Source organism: Oncorhynchus masou, chromosome 31 (genome assembly GCF_036934945.1).
Source record: "Oncorhynchus masou masou isolate Uvic2021 chromosome 31, UVic_Omas_1.1, whole genome shotgun sequence".
NCBI classification, from domain to species: Eukaryota; Metazoa; Chordata; class Actinopteri; order Salmoniformes; family Salmonidae; genus Oncorhynchus; species Oncorhynchus masou.
The window spans coordinates 76532453-76553797 of NC_088242.1; the positions used below are offsets into that span (position 1 = coordinate 76532453).

The 21345-nt window shown below is 41.2% G+C and overlaps 1 protein-coding gene across 1 annotated transcript in view; it reads left to right on the forward strand.

The window, feature by feature from the left end:
- LOC135524456 (cadherin-13-like) overlaps nucleotides 1-21345 on the forward strand; it is a 579537-nt gene that overhangs the window by 69781 nt on the left and 488411 nt on the right. The gene's annotated exons all lie outside the window — the stretch shown is intronic.

The following is a 21345-nucleotide window of genomic DNA, read 5'->3' on the forward strand; positions in this document are numbered from 1 at the left end:
CCAACTCTATGACCACTAGGCTACATGCAGAGTTAAATATTAAACATGACAGAGGGAAGCATCTCAGCCTGGACAATATAGTTGAGAAAGGGCGAGCACTGCCTCTATATTCCCCAAGAACCCTTGGTGTACTCTCCATGGCCTCATCATGGATACATACAAATAAACAACCATGTACTGTAACACTAAGCACTCACACACAATGGCATGAAGACATGCACATGAACACAGTCATTCATTACCACACTTACTCAGTAGAGACCACACACATACATGCATTCACTCACATATGAGGGAAAAACAGACAGGCACAACTTTCCTTTTCTTGACGAGAGTGTGATTGTCTAGCAGTCCCCAATTTGTTTGTAGATTCAATGCAGTGTGATATTAGAGTCCATTTCTCTTCCCCCCAGTAAGTGAAAACTAATAGAAGGGATGAGAGAAAGAAGAGCCAGTTGATGGATCAGTGGATCTGACACTCTCTAGAGTAGACAGAGGACAGGAAGAGACATAGAGCTTTTCTCAGTACTCATTCACTCTCATTCACTGACATCCTACCAGGCGCTTTACCAATGACCTGAGTTGTGGACCTTCCTTCCAGCGTGTCGAGCATTATGGAAAGCTAAGAATTCATCCTCCTGCTCTTCCATCATTCTAATGCTGGAACATTGACTATTCTGAACTCCTGTGTTTTGATGGTGGAAACCTGGAGCAGTCAAGCTTCAGACTTTCACCTGGAGCACACTGCACTGATGTATTCTGACTACTCAAAACCTAAACTCACTCCCGAGAGCCTGGGTGATCTATTTTTAAACATGCTCTCTGTCATTTTTATTTCTTGTTTTGCTGGAAGTGACTGTGTGCTGCATCTCATGGCTTATTGATGAACCCTCAGCTCAGTATAGATTCCCCCAAACACCCCTCTCCTGAGAGGGACCTCAAGACCTCCGGGTATTACTGCATCCATATTCCCCCTGAAGCCAGGTGCAGTGAGAGTTGTGGTCGTGATGGTGGTCGTATTGATAGTCTTGATGGTGGTGTTCGTGATGGTGATGGTGGTTGTGATGGTGGCGGTCATGGCGGCTTCGGGGACGGTCGAGGGTGAGGCCATGATGTTTTATGTTCCAGTCATTTTCCAGCCAGATAAGAGCTGTGGCTGGAGCACTGGCCTGATTGATCCAGTCAATAACTCATATGTTAAATTTCATTTCTCTGTTCAGCGCAGACATCTGACATCAAGGGATCAATCTAAAGCAGAGGTTTTTGACGGGTGCTGCTTGACGCTGGTGGTTATTGTATTGGTGGGTTAGGCTGGGCTCACTGATTGACAGCTCCTCTTATGGGAGTGCTTCCTGATGCCGCCACTGAGCACTGGATGCTCAGACTCAGTGAGCCAGTCATGGCCAGGCAGCTAGAAAATACATATGCCACACTGCACTGATCCAGCTCTCCAATCTGGGGTTGTAGTTTTCCTAGTTCGTCCTCAGTTCCACGGCTCTGGTTTTGCTGTTATTGAGTGCAATGATTTCAGGGGGTTTGGGGACAGAAACGCAAGGGCTTTTCTGAGTTTCACGTGTATTGTCTGTGTTCTTTTTTACTGTGGGAGGATGCTTATAGGAAGACCATGTTAAGATAACTGGTGTTCACTCAAAAATGCTGTGTTTTCTTGGTATGATGTTAGGATTACTGTAGAATTTGTTTCCATACGCATTATCTGATCAACTGCCTGTCTGAATGGGAATGTATATCTATATATAGGAGTGAGAGAGGGAGAAAGTGAGAAGGGAAGAGATGGAGAGATGGAGAAAGAGAGAGGGAGAGATGAGATGGCCTAGATTTGGAGCAGAGAAAGCCTGTATCGAAGCCTGTCTCTGACTGTGTAGTTGAAGTTAAGTGCTGTCTTCTCAGTAACATGTCTCTGTCTCCCAGTATGTGAGTGACTGAGTGACTTAGTGACGGTCACTCACTTCTATAAGATGATTTTGTTTGCCAAGTCTGAGCAAACGTTTCTATTATACTCTTAGAAAAAAAGGTTCCAAAGGGGTTCTTCGGCATTCCTCATAGGAGGACCCTTTTTGGTTCCAGGTATAACTTTTTGGGGTTCCATGTAAAATTCTTGCAAAGGGCTCTATCTGGAACCGAAAGGGTTCTTCCTGGAACCAAAAAGGGTTCTTCGAAGGGTTCTCCTATGGGGACAGCCAAAGAACCCTTTTAGGTTCTAGATAGATTTCTTTTTTGGAAGAGTGTATACTTTGTCTAGATGCTCTATTCTGCATCCAAACTTGGAGAGCAACATAAAACATTGGAATGCCAGTCAAGCACACTGTGGCCCTGCAGTCTCTTTGTATTCATCTAGCATATTATAGAGTAATCATTTATAATTGTATAATCGTGTCATATTAGATATTGTCTTAGATATTGCCTTGCATTGTTAGAATTTTCTAAAGTTATTTAGCTAATCATAATATGAATTACTAGATTAATTGTTTAATTTGCTGGGAGGCACCTACATTGCCTTGGGAGAATATGGAGTTAATATGTGCAGTCATGGATGTAAATGGAGACATCATGTTATTAGAATAAATGAGTTTGTTTGTGAGATGGGGGCAAAACACAGAGGCAGCCATGCATTCAACTCATTGACAGTGGCTGCCGATAATGAAAGAACAAAGCTATTTATTCCAATCCATCCATACAGGATTGCTGTCAGCCTCCCTGATGGATGGGGGAGAAGAAAACAGCTTCCATCTCCTATACCAAGAGGGAGGGAGGGATAGAGAGGAAAGGAGTGGAGGAAGGGAGGGAGAGAGACAAGGATAGAGAGAGAGGGAGGAGGAGTGAGAAAGCAAAGAGCATACACATTCCTCCTCGATAACTACCCACAACAACCCAGCACCCCAGCCATATACACAGAAACACACAAAACCACTCCCAGGGCAACACACCTCTAACTGTGTATTTTGAGGAGGACAGATGAGGGAAAGTGTGTCTCTCCTCAGTCCTCTGAGCTGTAGACAGGTGTTAGCTCATTGAGCAGATACCTGCTACTGGGAGGTAGATGAACAGTACTCCCTTCCCCTGACTCCACTGTCCTGTCTCATTTAACAAAAGAGCTAACACTGAGGTCCATACCACCCTGGGCTGTCCACGCCTCAGAACAGCACATAATGCCCACAAGTCAAAACATCTGTATTGGATCCTGATATTACAGTACTTTACAAGTTAGCATGCAAGAGTGCACTTGAAGTATCAATTGGATTGGTCAAATACATGTTGATAAATGGCATCATAATGTGCATTCAACCAATATCAAGCAAGGCTCATCTCATAGCAGTTTCTCTGGTAATACTCTGTGGTATGAATGTCTGATCCACATAAATCTTACTTTGTATACTGTATGCATGACACAACTCAACCAGTGATATGACTTTGTCATATGGCTGGTTGACTCCCATGTGGTTTTAATCTTCAGTAAGCCTCTGGTGGTGAGCTCATTCATTCCCACTAGTCCGTTTGAGGGCTTTTTAAGAGTGAAGAAGCAGCTCCGAGCTCGCTAATATGACAACCTATCGGAATTAAATGTCTGTGCCTAAACGTCACAGGAAGTGATCGATGATTTCAATAATTTTTTTTTATTCTTTTGGTTTTCTCTATTTAACTTTGCACTGATCTCTCGGGTTGACAGGGTAAAGGATGGGAGTGATGATGCATTGAGTGTTGAATCAATGCGTCACTCCAAAACTCTGCTGAGATGTAACAGCTATGCTGAGTGATGTTTCCTGCACCAGAATGGATTCCATAAGGAGCAGGTTTCCTCTTACACAAAGACTTTGATGACTCATCTACTATTACTCTTATTAATATCTGCACCCAGAACCAAATTCTGTCTTTAAAGCGACTTCAAATCAAATCATATTTGTCACGTTCATACACCAGGTGTAGACCTTACATTGAAATGCTTACTTACAAACCGTATCCAACAATGCAGTTTTAAGATAATAACCCCAAACAGTAAGAGATAAAAGTAATAAATAATTCAAGAGCAGCAGTAAAATAACAGTAGCCAGGCTATATACAGGGGGTACCTGCACAGAGGCAAAGTGCGGGGGCACCGGTGTCGAGGTAATTGAGGTAATATGCACATATAGTTATTAAAGTGAATATGCATCGATAATAACAGAGATAACAGAGCAACAGCATAGTGGGTAGCCATTTGATTAGATGTTCAAAAGTCTTATGGCTTGGGGGCAGAAGCTGTTTAGAAGACTCTTGAAACTAGACTTGGTGCTCCGGTAACGTTTGTCATGCTGGTAGAGAGAGAACAGTCTATGACTAGGGTGGCTGGAGTCTTTGACAATTTTTAGGGCCGTCCTCTGACACCATCTGGTATAGAGGTCCTGGGTTGTGAGGAAACTTGGCCCCAGTGATGTACTGGGCCGTACACACTACCCTGTAGTGCCTTGTGGTCGGAGGCCGAGCAGTTGCCATATCAGGCATTGATGCAGTCCTTCTGGATGCTCTCGATGGTGCAGCTGTAAAACTTTTTGAGGATCTGAGATCCAAGGGTCCCAGGGTCCTTAGCTTAGTGATGAGCTTTGAGGGCACTATGGTGTTGAACACTGAGCTGTAGTCAATGAATAGCATTCTCACATAAGTGTTCAATTTGTCCAGGTGTGAAAGGGTAGCTGGGCAGCTCTCGGCTGTGCTTCCCTTTGTAGTCTGTAATAGTTTGCAAGCCCTATCACATCCGACTAGCGTTGGAGCCGGTTTAGTACAATTCTATCTTAGTCCTGTATTGACGCTTTGCCTGTTTGATGGTTTGTCGGAGGGCAGAGCGGGATTTCTTATAAGCTCCTTGAAAGCGACAGCTCTAACCTTTAGCTCAGTGCGAATGTTGGATGTAATACATGGCTTCTGGTTGAGGTATGTACGTACAGTCACTGTGGGGACAACGTCATCGATACACCTATTGATGAAGCCAGTGACTGATGTGGTGTACTCCTCAATGCCATCAGAAGAATCCTGGAACATATTCCCATCTGTGCAACAAAACAGTCCTGTAGTTTAGCATCTGCTTCATCTGACCACTTTTTTGTTGACTGAGTCGTCTTCATTTTAGCTTGTAAGCAGGAATCAGGAGGATAGAATTATGGTCAGATTTGCTAAATGGGGGGCGAGGGAGAGCGTTGTACCCATCTCTGTTTGTGGAGTAAAGGTGGTTGAGAGTTGTTTTCCCTCTGGTTACACATTTAACATGCTGATGGAAATTAGGTAAAACTAATTGAAGTTTCCCTGCATTAAAGTCCCCGGCCGCTTCTGGATGAGCGTTTTCCTGTTGGCTTATGGTGGTATACAGTTCATTGAGTGAGGCTTTAGTGCCAGCATCAGTATATGATGGTCTGTAGACAGCTACGGAAAATACAAATGAAAACTCTCTAGGTAGATTATGTGGTCTACAACTTATCATGAGATACTCTACCTCAGGCAAGCGATTACCTCGATACTTCATTAGATATCGGCACGAGCTGTGGTTTACAAATATACGTAGGCTGCCACCCCATGTCTTACCAGAGGCTGCTGTTCTACTCTGCCGATAGAGTGTATAACCCTCCAGCTGTATGTTATTAATGTTGTCGTTCAGCCACGACTCGGTGAAACATAAGATATTACAGTTTTTAATGTCCCGTTGGTAGGATCTGACTCATTAAAGAAACATTCTTTGTCCAATTCAAGGTGAATAATTGCTGTTCTGATGTCCAGAAGATCTTTTTAGTCTTAAGAGACAGTAGCAGCAACATTATGTACAAAATAAGTTACAATCATTGCGAAAATAAACAGACAAAATAGCATTGTTGGTTAAAGAGCCAATAAAACAGCAGCCATCCTCTCTGGTTCCATGACTTATATGCATGCATATATTTTATGTATGGATGGTCCCGGGAATCAAACCTACTATTCTGGTGTTGCAAGCATCATGCTCTACCATGGAGGAGCGGGGGAGGGTAGGAGCATGACATCAGAAACATAGATTTGAACCTCATCTTCATCATTTTCAGCTTCCTGATCATGCTTCATGACGATCACAGTATTTCTAACATGGAGGAACTTTTTCATGCTGTGTGTCTCTTTCCTGGGTAGGAATGTCATTACCTTTCCAGGAACGATGACTTCCATCTCCCAGTTGTACCTCACATGTCAGGGTACTTTCATATGCTGTTTTAGCTTCAAACGAATCCACACACTTTAGGTTAGACTCATGTCGGTGTGTTTTCACACTCGGCTTTGAAGCTGCTGCAGCTTCCCACTGGGCACAGACGTCATTTCAACGTCTAGATTTGTTTTACATTTGGTTCAGTTGTCAACTAACCTGAACTACACATGAAATCAACAGAAAATGTCACCCCGTCATTAGATTTAGGTTAAAAAAATACCCTTACGTTGGTGACTTTTTTTCAAATCCAATCAGTTTTCCACATTTATTCAATGTCATCATATTGATTGTTTTGGTTGAAATTACATGGGAATGTTGACTCAACCTGTTTTTATCCAGTACGTTATGTTTTCCACCGCTCATTTCTAATGATGGGCCTAACCGACTTCATCACAAAACATTATTGAAGTGAAGTTCGCTCATTTATGGAACACCATTAAATCTCCTCATTTTTATAAGGATATGTATTAAACACTTAATATTCCCTCGTAAATTACCTGACAAAGACCGTGAAATGAATATCCCAGTCGGCTCTCTGGGAAATGACATTTTCAAGTTGAGATGAATCAGTCAGTCTTAATAGGGAAAAACTCATTAACATGCATTAATTCCTTTAAGAGGGATATTTGAAACAAATAGCTTTTTCTCTGGGTTTGACTTGGAGCCAATACCCTGCTCTTCAAGGGATGGGAATCAGCGTACATTCTGCCAAAATACTAAGGAGATGCTAATAATGAATTTAACATATGTCTAGGTCTATGTTTTCTCTGTATCGCCTCCTTCTCTCTCTCACTCATCTCTATCTCCCCCTATCAGAAGTTGACTGGTGCCTTCTGTCTGTGTTGTGACTGCTGTGTGCTAGCTCTTCTCTGTAATTAGCCAGGAGAATAAAGGCTAGGTTAATGGATCGTCAAACTGGGACGATTAGTGCTGCCTGTCACTACTTTTGAGTTACTTTAACAGATAGAGGAAGTCGTTTTTGCGAATCTGTCTGCCAAGGACTGTTCCGTCCCTGCAGGTTTGTGTGTATTAATGTCTGTCTACTGGTGTGAATTAATGTTTGTGTGTGTTTGTATGTGCATTTCTACAAGGGTGTGTGTGTGTGTGCATGTGGGGGTCATCGTTGTCTCGGTAAAAAAAATCAATTTTAGTGTAGGCCTAAATAGTTATTGCGTTAGCACCTTTTGGATTGAGGTACATTCATAATTTATAATCCATTTATCCAAATCTAACAGCACATTTACACAGCTGGGTTTGCTCTGAAGCAATCCAGGTGAAGGACCTTGAGCCAAGGGCACAGCAGACAGCAGCTTAGGGGAGGGAACATTGGGGGGTTAGAGGAGACAGCCAGTCCCATCTCCTCTGCTGGCCTCACAGTAATGATCTAGACCTGCCCAGTTACTGACCAACTTGTCCACCCCTACTAGGTTACGGGTCCCACAAAAACCATACACCATGGCTGATTGTTTTGGTAATAGAGGGAAGTTTGAACTGGGTAGATTAACTATACTGAACAAAAATATAAAAAAATATAAACGCAACTAGTTCCATGTTTCATGAGCTGAAAAAAAGCTGAAATAAAAGCTGAAATATTATATATGCACTAAGAGCTTATTTCTCAAAAATGTTGTGCACAAATTTGTTAACATCCCTGTGAGTATTTCTCCTTTACCAAGATAATCCATCCACCTGATAGATGTGGCATATCAAGAAGCTGGTTAAACAGAATAGTGGTTACACAGCTGCACCTTGTGCTGGGGACAATTAAAGGCCACAAAATGTGCAGTTTGGTCACACAATACAATGCCACATATGTCTCAAGTTTTGAAGGAGTATGAAATCAGCATGCTGACTGCAGGAATGTCCACCAGATCTGTTGCCAGATAATTTAATATTCATTTCTCTACCATAAGCCACCTCCAACGTCGTTTTAGAGAACGTGCATATTGCGTTTATATTTTCGTTTAGTGTAGATAGTGCATAGCTGTCTTTGATATAGTGATCAATCTCCCTTTGTATGAACAAAGTTGTAATGAACACAAGGGGAGACAGAGAGCTGGTTTCAAGTGCAGGGCACAGCAGGTGTTTATTGCAAAGGACCACAGAAGGAAGCAGGTAGCTGGGTCCAGGGGCAGGCAGATGGTCATACACAGGGGGTCCAAAGGTTCAACCGTACAGGCAGGGAAAAGGCTAGTAACATAGTCCGGGAGATCAGGCAATACTTAGATGACAGGAAATCCGATAGGCTAAAGTACAGGCAGGAATATGCAAAAAGCAACGTTAGTGAGGCAGGCAAAAACTATCATACACAGGAGGCATAACTCACTGGAAAAACAGAGCTCTGAAAGACTTGTCACAAAACAAACAATACCTCACAGGGATTGGGTGCAAAGAACTGAACTAAATAGTGTGTGATATTGACATACAGGTGTGTGAACAAGTGATTCAAATTCAGGTGATTGGGATCTGTAGAGTGAGCTGTTTTCAGGGGATCTATGTGTTTGAGGGTGTGAGTTGGAAGCAGACATTACAAAAGTCGATAATGAGAACTACAGAAGTTTAACTGATTTGTGACATACAGATGTAGGATCTCAATTTGATCACTCTTTTGTTGCTGCAAACTTGTAGTGTATTTGAATTTTAAAGATTTCTAAAGTTTGTAATTGCCCCTAACGAAAAATGTATCAAACCCTACAAAATTGTCCATTAATTATAATAATTATTGTTTATTTACCTTCTGTAGAAAACTGGCTCAAATTAAGGTCCTACATCTGCACCCTCATTTACAGTGATGTGTGGGGATTGATGTTGAGTGATGTGGTAGGCCTTTGCTCTGGCAATGGCTTCTGTTGCTGCCTTCAGTCTGGTCTGGTCAGTGTGTGTCCAGCAGGGATGGTCTGCCTAGGCTGGCTAACCACTGCTGTGGAGATTAATGGACATATTGGGTACTGTGGCTCAGATGGATGGGCCAGTCCAGCCTGGTGCCACTGGCAGCTGGCGCCATGCCATGCCGTTGCCATGGTGAGAGACTGGGGGGGGGGGGTCAAGTGAGTGTGCAAAGGGCCAATGCAAGACAGTGCAAAGAAAATGGGATCAATGCAAATAGTCCAGGTAGCAATTTGATTAATTGTTTAGCAGTCTTATAGCTTGGGGGTAGAAGCTGTTCAGGAGCCTTTTGGTCCCACACTTTGCTCTCCGGTATCGTTTGCTGTGCAGTAGCAGAGAACAGTCAATGACTTGGGTGGCTGGAGTCTTTGACAATTGTAGGGCCTTCCTCTGACACGGCCTGGTATAGAGTTCCTGAATGACAGGGAACTCGGCCCCAGTGCCATACCAAGTGGTGATGCACATGTCAACTCGCGGCTGGTTTTCCCTTTCTAATCTATGATAGTTTGCAAGCCCTGCAACATCAGAGCCGGTGTAGTAGGATTCGATCTTAGTCCTGTATTGATGCTTTGCCTGTTTGATGGTTCGTTGGAGGGCATAGCAGGATTTCTTCTCAGCGTCTGGATTAGTGTCCCACTCCTTGAAAGTGGATGGATCCCAGTCTTTTCAGGGCTATGTGATATGGGGGTCGGGGGTGGTCTGCCGGGCATTGGGATGACAACCCAACTCGGGATGAGGAGGGCTTTTATCGGGTGGAATGGTGGGGAAGAATTAGAGGTTTACTTAGTAGCAATGCAAATATCATGGTACATCTATATAGACACTCATTCATCATGTTACTTTTTAATGGTACGTTTACAAACATATTTTTGATAAATAGAATTGAATGTTGTCTCATTATGGTAAGTGGTGAAATAAGTATAGCCAGTTACAATTGTAATGGCTTAGAGATCATCAATATGTTATTGGATAATTAAAATATATGGCTTATTAACCTATATGGTCCAAATAATGATGATCCAAGCTTCTTTGAAAATATAGGCTTAATCAAGCTAGTCATCTTGACTGCTTTCTTATACCATTCTCTCTGGCACATAAAGTTAAAAAGTGTTGATAGGGTACAGAATGTGTTTGGATCATCACATAATTGGCATATACATTACTCTTACAGAATTTTCACGTGGGCGAGGATATTGGAAATGTAATCAAAGCGTACTAGATGATAAATTGTTTAGAACTAGGACAGAATAATTTATAACTGACTTTTTCAGACATAACATAGGTACAGCAGATCCCCTTATTGTATGGGACACTTTTAAATGTGCCTTTAGAGGCCATGCAATTCAATACTCACCTATAAAACAAAAGAGTCCATATTAACAAAGGAAATTGATGGACTAACAGTCCAGTTAGATATCAATAAAAACTGTCCCATAGGGGCACAGAATAAGTTAGAGGAAAAACAAAAAGAAATGAAGGAACTTATTCAAGAAAGATCCAGTGTAATATATTATAAAAATAATGTGAACTGGATGGAATATGGGGAAAAATGCACCAAATTCTTTTTCTTCAATCTTCAATATAGAAATGCTACCATTTTTTTTATTGAAACTTGTTACAAATGATGCAGTCACTCATGATTCATCAAATTATATTTTGAAAGAGGAAGTAAAGTACTTTAGGAATATGTTTTAGTTTCAGTCTCCTCCATCTCCACTAACTGAAGCTAATTGTATGGATTTCTTTCCATACAGAGGAGGAACTTCTTGATGCAATTTAAGCCTTTAAGGCTGGGAAAACACTAGGGCTGGATGGCATACCAGTGGAAGTATACAAAACCTTTTTTAAATATTATCAATATTATCACCATTATTATCACATTTTAACCACTCCTATATAAATGGTAGATTATCAGACACACACAACAAGAAGGTCTGATGTCATTATTACAGAAACAGCACCCAAATGGTGTATAAAAAGATCCAGTCCATTTAAGAAATTGGAGACCTCTTACACTTCAGTGTTGTGATGCAAAAATCCTGGCAAAATGATTGGTGCATAGAATTAAAAAGGTATTGTCAGATATCATTCATCCTAATCAGACAGGTTTTTTACATGGACAATACTTTGGAGATAATATAAGACAAGTATACTATGAAATATCGGGGACACCAGGCCTGGTTTTCATAGCTGATTTTGAAAAAGCTTTCGATAAACTACAACTGGAGTTTATATATAAATGCCTAGAATATTTACATTTTGGGGAATCTCTTATAAATTGGGTTAAAGTAATGTAAAATAGTAAATAATGGCTATATCTCAAAAAGTTTTAAACTATCTAGAGGAGTAAAACAAGGTTGTTCATTATCGGCATATCTATTTATTATTGCCATCGAAATGTTAGCTCTTAAAATTAGATCAAACAATAATATTAAGGGATTAGATATCCATGGTGTTAAAACGAAGGTGTCGTTGTAAGCTGATGATTCATGTTTTCTTTTAAAACTACAATTAGAATCTCGCCACGGTCACATAGAGGATCTAGATACTTTTGCTATCCTCTCTGGATTAAAACCAAATTATGTATTGGATCACAAAAAAATGCAAATTTTACATTACCGTGTAGTTTACCAATTAAATGGTATGTAGCTCGTTTTTGGTCACAGGTCCAGGAATGGCTGAAGAATTGCAACATTTGCCTTGAACTAACGCTGCAGATAGCAATACTGGGGATTTGAAAAGCCATAGTCAATTAATCAATAATATAACAATTATTTTAGCAACATTTTTTATTTAATTTACAATCTGTAGAAGTTATGAGATTTGAAAGGCTCAGTACTTTTGTGAAGCATCACAGCACAGAAATCCAAAATGGATGGCAAATAGAAATCCAAAATGGATGGTGTTGAGAGACAGATGGGAGGGATTGAATGGAGCTGAAGGGTGGGACTAATAAGAACCAATGTAAAACATACGGGGTCTGTAAAATGTATATAGGTTCAGAAATGTTGTGAAATAGCACAGTTACAAATAGAAATCAAACTGGTTGGACAACAGAAATAGAGGACGGACTAAAAACAAACAAAATGTAACTATTGTATAATATATTGTGCCTGTAAAATGTGTATAAGGTGTATAAACTGAAGGTAGAAGCCTAAGTGTTATTGTTTATTAGTTTACTCCAATTGGGAGAAGGGTGGTAGGGTTTGCGGGGAATAAAGGTATATTCTAAAAAAAAAAGTATATATATCTATATGTATGGATGTGTGTGTGTATATATATATATTTACCAAATTAAAGATGGGGGATTGGACATGATAAATGTGCAACGGCCGTTGAGGACCAATGCGCAGCGTGGTAAGTGTCCATATTGATAATTTATTATCAGGAGAACACTAAACAAAATAACAAAGGAGAATGAACGAAATTAAACAGTCCTGTCTGGTGTAGACACAAAACAGAAAACAATCACCCACGAAACACAATAGAAAACAGGCTACCTAAATATGGTTCTCAATCAGGGACTGACAGTTGCCTCTGATTGAGAACCTTACCAGGCCAAACACAGAAATAGCAAATCATAGAAAAACTAACATAGACACCCCACCCAACTCAAGCCCTGACCATACTAAAACAAAGACATGATAAAAGAACTAAGGTCAGAACGTGATAGCATGGACGTGAAAGCAACAATCTTTCCTCAATTTTAAACTGATCCACCCCTTTAAAAATCGGGGAAGCTTGGTCACAAAAAGCAGAAAAGCAATCAAATTAATCGTTTACCTGTGATGATCTTCGGATGTTTTCACTCACGAGACTCCCAGTTACACAACAAATGTTCCCTTTGTTCCATAAAGATTATTTTTAGATCCAAAATTTCCTCAGTTTGTTTGTCGCGTTATGTTCAGAAATCCTCAGGAAAGAGCGGTCACGACAACGCAGACAAATTCCAAATAGTTTCCATAATGTCCACAGAAACATGTCAAACGTTTTTTATAATCAATGCTCAGGTTGTTTTTAAAATATATAGTCATTAACCTCTCTAGGCAACCCGACAAGCTTGCGTCCCACCTTGCCAACAATAAATGCAAATGCGCTACACCAAATGCTAATAGCACTCGTTAAAACTCAAAAGTTCATTAAAATTCACATACAGGGTACTCAATTCAAGCTACACTCATTGTGAATCTAGCCAACGAGTCAGATTTGTAAAATGCTTTTCGGCGAAAGCATGAGTAGCTATTATCTGATAGCAGGCAACACGCCGAAATACCAGAAAGGACGTAAACAAAGGAATTAGCGTAGCCGGCACTACACAAAACGCAGAAATAAAATATAAAACATTCATTACCTTTGACGAGATTCTTTGTTGGCACTCCTATATGTCCCATAAACATCACTATTGGGTCTTTTTTTCGATTATATCGGTCCATATATACCCTAAATATCGATCTATGAAAAGTGTGATCCAGGAAAAAACAGCGTTTTAAAACGCATTTTTTAAAATTAAAAAAGTCAACGATAAACTTTCACAAAACACTTCGAAATACTTTTGTAATCCAACTTTAGGTATTAGTAAACGTTAATAATCTATCAAATTTATCACGGGGCGATGTGTATTCAATAGCTCCACGTCTCGAACTCATGGTCGAAAATTTCTCCTCCAAAACATCCTGTCGTAGACCGGAAGGAATGGGCTCTCTCTTACTCGTTTGACCAAGAAACAAAGCCCAGGCAATTGACAAGACTGGCAACATCGTGTGGAAGCTGTAGGACTTGCAATCTCAGCCCTATGTAATTTGGTTTCCCATTAACAATACATGCAAGTGGCGCATTGATACTTTTTCCAGTTTTCAGTGATCAGTTTTTCTTGCGCTTTTCGATGAAACACAGGCTCTGTTGTAGTCACAGCCGTGATTTAACCAGTTTTAGAAACGTCAGTGTTTTCTATGCACACATACTAATCATATGCATATACTATATTCCTGGCATGAGTAGCAGGACGCTGAAATGTTGCGCGATTTTTAACAGAATGTTCGAAAAAGTAGGGGGTAGGCTTAACAGGTTTTTAATATATCAACCCGCAAATGTCTTTCACAGTAGGAGAGGGAAAAGCAATACCTATCCAAACTAAGTTGCGCGAGCAAAACTCATGTGACCACTTGACGGATGTTATCGTTCTGGCTCATTTTTCAAAATAAAAGCCTGACACTATGTCTGAAGACTGTTGACACCTTGCGAAAGCGATAGGAAAAGGAGTCTGGTTCAAATCCCTAAATGGAGCAAAGGGAGGCTATGGAACATGGAGCTTTCAAAATAGAAGCCACTTCCTGCTTTGATTTTCCTCAGGGTTTCGCCTGCAATATCAGTTCTGTTATACTCACAGACAATATTTTCACAGTTTTGGAAACTTTAGAGTGTTTTCTATCCTAATCTGTCAATTATATGCATATTCTAGCATATGGGCCTGAGAAAAAGGCCATTTACCTTGGGAACGTTATTTTTCAAAACATAAAAATAGTGCCCTCTAGCTGAAAGCGGTTAAGAAAATATTGACCAAATAAACTAAAAAAAAAAAAAAAAAAGTAACACAATAAAAATAACACAATAAAATAACAATAATGAGGCTATATACAGGGGCTACCGGTACCGAGGGTGGTGCAGGTTAGTCGAGGTAATTTGTACAGTATATGTCAGTAGGGTTGAAGTGACTGCATAGATAATAAACAGCGAGTAGCAGCAGTGTACAATGTAAATAGTCTGGTGGCCATTTGATTAATTGTTCAGCAGTCTTATGGCTTGGGGGCAGAAGCTGGGTAGAAACTGTTAAGAGACACCTGAGATGGGACTGCTGCAGCAGATGAGAACACTGAAAGACAAACTTGTGCAAATTGTCGTCTCTTGGGCATTGTGTAAGCAGATTAACACGCTGTTGCTGGGTTGCTGTCTGTTTGTATTTTGAAGCAGACTGAAGTTTGGTGATATCTGTCTCCTGCAATCCTCCACACCTCCCTGTCTAAATGCTCACCAGAAGTTTTAATGAGTTCTCCCTCGTAGATTTCCCAGACTGCCTCTCGACACACCTTGAGTGAGTGTGTGTTATCCCTTGCAGCAGGTGAGATTGGTGGACTGTGGTGGCTGCCGATCGGTAAACAAAGCATTCAGCGTTGGAGAGCGATTCAATTAAAGTGAATTGAATAGTTCACAACGTCTGGGGCTTCAGCTCTCTCTCTCTCTCTTTTTCCTTTCCTCACTTAATTTCTCTCCCTCTCTCTTCTCTTCTTCCCCTCTCTCTCACGCTCTCTCACTCACTCACTCTCTCACTCACTCTCGCTGTCTAATTGAAGAATGGCTAGGCTTAACTCATACGTCATCCTTCCTCATCCTTCCTCTCCCTCATCTCCTCCTTCCTCTCCCTTCAATCTCTTCAATCCTCGGGATCTTGTCTCAGTAGCCATGCCTGTCTGTTTCCTGGTCTTCCGAGGTATTACGGACCTTTATTAGATAGATAGAGACACACATCTTCTCTATTCCCTCATTTCATATTCCCCCCTCCTGTCACACTCTTTGCCCATCGTGAATCAGCACTTGTCTCTCACAGCTTTGTGCTCTTGCATGTATGGTTTCAGAAAATAGTGATTATAAGCCATCACAGTGTCATCTTTTGAGACACTTCGGCAAAATAAAGAGATTTTCTTAACCTTAAGACGTGAGAAAGTAAAATGTGTGGGACAAATTTACATAGCGAGATAGATAAGAGATGTGTCTACAGTGTATGCATGACTGCAGAAGTCCCAATTCCTGGATTGGTTGTTGAAAATTTACAGTAGTCTGTGTTGGCAAGTGTTGTACAACAGCTGCAGCTGACAGTGAAGTGATGAGTGAAGGGGTGAGCTGTTTCCTCCTGCTCAATGTGACTGATGATAGCACCCTAAGCAGAGCATGTAGCTCTAGTGTAAAACCTTGAGTCTGGATTGTCATTAAATGTTGGAAGTAATTGGCTTGTGCTAATTAAGCATAATAAGCACTTGGGGAGACAAACAACTATTAATCCATACCCCATAGTATACAGACAATGTAAAATGTAGATGAGTGTTATAGAGCAGCAGAGCGGGGTCCGGCGAGACCCCTATCAATTAACACATAAATAGAGGTAGATATATATCTTTTATAGGGCTATTACCTTTGTGTTTTGTTTGGTGTCTGATTCAAATTGACATGGGATGCAACTGAATCAGAATCGCAGCAGTGTAGGATATGGTCTAGTGGTCAACATTGTCATTTATACATACTCTACATATATCCATATTTAGGACGGTAGGTTATTACTGCACAACTGATAGTTGAAGTATCAAATGATTACATTTTGAGAGTTTGGCATGGTAAGTAACACAGTGGTCAACTCTAGATAACAGCAGAGCTCCTCTCCCTGGGTGGGCACCAGAAGCTTTAGCTAGCTAACTGTAACTGTAGCTGTGGTCTTTATAGCTGTGGTCATGTGTCTGTCTTACAGATGTAGGATCTTAATTTGAGCCAGTTGGCTGAGGCAGGAAAATAATCCTGCAGCAACAGGAAATGTGAATTATGTGGATTATAATTAAAGGACATTTTTTGTAGGGGTTGATACATTTTTCGTAAGGGAAAATCAAGCCTGAAATTTCAAAGTGGAAATTACACATTTAAGACGCCTTTCTAAACCTCAAATACACTGCAAGTTTTGCATTTCCTGCAACAGGGTGATCAAATAAGATGGGCAGGCAGGCGGTCCAGGCAGGCAGGCGGTCCAGGCAGGCAGGCGGTCCAGGCAGGCAGGCGGTCCAGGCAGGCAGGCGGTCCAGGCAGGCAAGCGGTCCAGTCAGGTGGTCCAGCCAGGCAGACAAGGCATCACTGGATTCAGTCAGAGCTGCATACTGTATCAAACAGGCATCAAACAAAGCAGTGCATATGTAGGAATATTCACTTTCTCTTCCACCAGCTGTGACTCCATTAAGGCCTTGGCTGCCTGGTGCTGTGGCCCATCTGCTCTGACTCTGTGTCTCATGGTGCTGCCTGGACCAGAATGTCACGCTGTGGACACAACACACCACATTGGTGCCTGGTTGGCACAGCTAATGCCCAGCTAATGCACACAGTGCAACACACATTAGATCTGCAGTGCTGGGAATGTGTTGGACATAGGCTAAGAGCCCTGGGGAGAGAAGTAGGATGATAGGAGGTGTGGTACAGCTCTCTTACATTGATAAAGTTGGAGGAAACAAGGCCTGAGTGCTTGGTTGTGTAGTCATATGATGTGCTCTGGTAGCTGTGGACTAATGAGTAATGGAGACAGGATCTCTGATAATTCAGCAGTTGAACTATCATCTCCAGTGATAATGGTAAAATAGAACATTTTCCCCCAAGATATGAAGAAAATATATGAAAGTACTGCACCTAAGCTGGCATTTTATTGATGATCTGAAAATATATTTTTTTTTACTTTGAACATAATAGACTAGTAGTATCTAGGCTGGGCACCTGTCAACCTACATCAGCACCCCGTGCTGGAGGTGAGATCTATTTATTGAAAGCACTGAGCGCTACACTAACTCTGGCTCTCTGAAAATCAATCTGGTATCTCTATTTTGGTATCTCAAATCTACGTTATGCAGTTAGAGAAAGTGGAGAGAAATTGATCAGCCTTTGTGTTGATTTGATTGTTTCTCTCTCTGCCCCTCTTGGATTATGCAGTATGTTTGTCCACGTTGTCTACCCTGGGTGATGTTTACTCAAGGATAGCCTGGTCTGAGAGGGAGAAACTGGCATCCTGCACTTTTCACTCTTTCACTTCTCTGTTCAACTCTTCTTTTGTCTGTCAGCATTATATCATGGATCCTGTCATGTGTAATTTGTGATGGTTTTCATAATTTCCTGATTGGGAAAAGCAGCTGAAGGCTTAACTGAGTCTGTCTCGTTCAATATTATTTCCCACAATGCATGTGCGGGAGAACCATTCACACAAGCATGCACACACACAGTGAAGGAGAGAACACATTAGCATCCTCTTTCATCTCTCATTGTCAGAGTGGTGAGGTTTATTCTGATGTGTTTCAGAGCATCACAGGGCAAAGTTGTTTCTCACCACAGAAAGAGAGCAGCAACCACATTATATGAGAGACAGAACAGAAGTGTTTGAAGGCTGCCTGATCCCAAGGCTCAGTTCAACAAGAGACTGTTTATAGACTTAACACAGCACATCCTATTTTAGGTACAGTAAAACTGGTTGTATAGTGCCTTTCCCTGTTTGATCTTTCAAAATATCCTGCTGCTAAGAGGGATATTGTTGAGAGTGAGTTTTAATTTCTGGTTTGTGATTAAAGTATGCAACTGCTCAAGAGAGAATTGCAGAATTTGCTCCTCATTTCTAGGAAGCATGTTTTATTCAAGATGGATTGATGTTCGACCCCATCAAACAAACACAGAATTGACATGCCGTCCTCTCGCTGACATGGAGATGTGATTTCGTTTGGGGTGACGCTGCCAGTTTCTACCAGTTATCTTCAGGGGTTTGTTCCATGTTCAATTGATTACTGGCAGTATGAAGGCTATTAAATGTCTTCTCTGGGATTGAGTCTTGTCCTCTTAGTAATATGAAACACAGGCCTTGTTATGTTGTTCTCTGTTGCGCTCAGCAACTTTGCATCAGATTTATCCTACAATATAGATGGTTTTGTTTCATCTTAAATTCAATATGCCCAGATTCCCAGATTCCTCTGATTCCCTGGTTGTTAATGATGTGGACCAGAGTGTTGGTCTCTGAGTGGTGTTGGCTGTGGGGTTGGCTAGGTGAGGAGAGATGTTTTGTGTATTTCCTCAGTAAAAAGTTTATCTCTGAGTGTGGAGTTGCTGAGAAGTCCAGAGCTGTGATTAAAGCGGCTTTAGCCCAGGCATGGTGGTGTGGTGTCCCTGAGCTGACAGGACTGGCCTTGTTTTAGTGGGATGGTGTATTTATCACCTGGTTGAGTGCTCTCACACACTGTCTTAAGGACCATAACTCTGCCTAATGGAAAACAAAGGCCCAGCCAACAGAGACTGGATATTGCATCTCCCTGCTGTCACTAATGTACCATCACACACACAACTTGGTGCTTACGTACATGCTCACACAAACACACACACATGCTTTCACATACATACACACACGCACACGCACACGCGCACACACACACACACACACACACACACACACACACACACACACACACACACACACACACACACACACACACACACACACACAGTATTGTATAACTAACCTTGCGGGGACACACAAATCAATCCCATTTAAAATCCTATTTTCCCTGAAAGTGTCTGTTCACTTTAATGATGTGCGTACTGATTTGCAAAGTGATATTTACTAGGTTAATTCAAGTGCAGTTCTTTAAGTGCATCCCCACTACAAAGGTAAAGAATCGTGAAAAGTGTGAAATGTGTAAGACGTAGGGCGGAAGAAAAGCCAGGTTGGGTTGGTGATCTTTATAATATTCCTGGTCTCATTCATGGGAAATAACTTTTTCTGCAGACGCACACAACCTTATGAATATGTATGATGTGAATTCGTTGAATGCAAATAAACAGAGGGGAGGAGGAGGGATAGCAATGAGAAAAAAAATGGAAATAAATCATGAGGCATAGCCTTCACATTTTCTGCATGAACACATCGACTCACCTGACCCCCCCCCCCCCCCCCCCCCCCCATAGCCTCCAGCCCAAGCAGGAGCTGTCTAGATATGATAGTGTATAAATACTGTCTACTGCTCTGATTTTTAGGCCTGTTCTGTAGAGTGTTTTCTCTGTTTTTAGCCCAGAGCAGGAGAGTTTAACACAATGAAACATGTCAGCTTCCTGTCTATCTTTAGTCAGGCTTCAACACATGGCCTGGTCTCTCAAAAATGCCTCTAAGGCTGTGTGCTGTATGCTCTGACCTCCTCTCGTTGCTCCTGCTATTATAAAAGATGTTCTCTCACTCTATACAGTAGCTGTTCAACGAAACTGTTCTTTATTCTACATTATCTGAGGAAGTATCACAGAAATCTCGCCTTCTACATTATATATATAACACTGTATGACAATTGCAACAAGGCCATAGATCATTGCCTGCACATGTAGCCTATCGGTACTGAACACGTACTATTCATGTACGATGTTGACAGTGCTTGTTGTTGCCTGTAGATTTGCTGCTCTACCCCTGCCCAGGCCTTCTAATCAAGGCTCACTCATGGGGATGTTAGGCCAAGGTTGTTGTATGGACAATGACAAGATAACACTAAAGAAAGATTGTTTTTCAAAGAGAGTGCAAGAGAGTGTGTCATGCTTCATGTTTTATTCTGTGTTCCTCTCCATCTCTGTCGTGTTAGGTCCCACTATAGTACTGTATGTAGGTGCTATACGAGTAGTACAACTGGTTACATATATCAATAGGATTTACAGTTGTAGTTTTTTCAAGGGATCAGCATTAAGGGTGAGAACTCAATGAACACACTGTAAATGGCAATGGCCGACTTAAGGATGGCAAAATTTGTTTACATAAGACTTATACACACTATACAGTATGTCCCTAGTGCTAATTGATTGTCATCCCAGGATCAGTGGTCTTCCATCCTGTTAAGTGACAATGCCTGAGAAGCCGGTGTTTGGAGGATATATTGTCTCGGGCCAGCAAACAGTGCCAATATATCCTCCAAACACTGGCTTTGAGGACATCATCACTTACAGTTCCAGTCAAAGTTTAGACACTCATACTCAAGGGTTTTTGTTTATTTTTACTATTTTCTACGCATATATGTCATCTTATAGTAACCAAAAAAAGTGTTAAACAAAACAAAATATATTTTAAATTCTTCAAAGTAGCCACCCGTTGCATTGATGACAGCTTTGTACACTCTTGGCATTCTCTCAACCACCTTCACATGGAATGCTTTTCCAACACTTCCCACATATGCTGAGCACTTGTTGGCTGATTTTCCTTCACTCTGATGTCCAACTCATCCCAAACCATCTGAATTGTTTTATTTATTTTTATTTAACCTTTATTTAACTAGTCAAGTCAGTTAAGAACAAATTTGTATTTACAATGACGGCCTACCAGCAGGCATAAGGCCTCCTGCAGGCACTGGGTTTGGATTAAAATTTTAATTAAATAAAAATATAGGACAAAACGCACATCACAACAAGAGACACACATCACTATATAGAGAGAGACCTAAGACAAC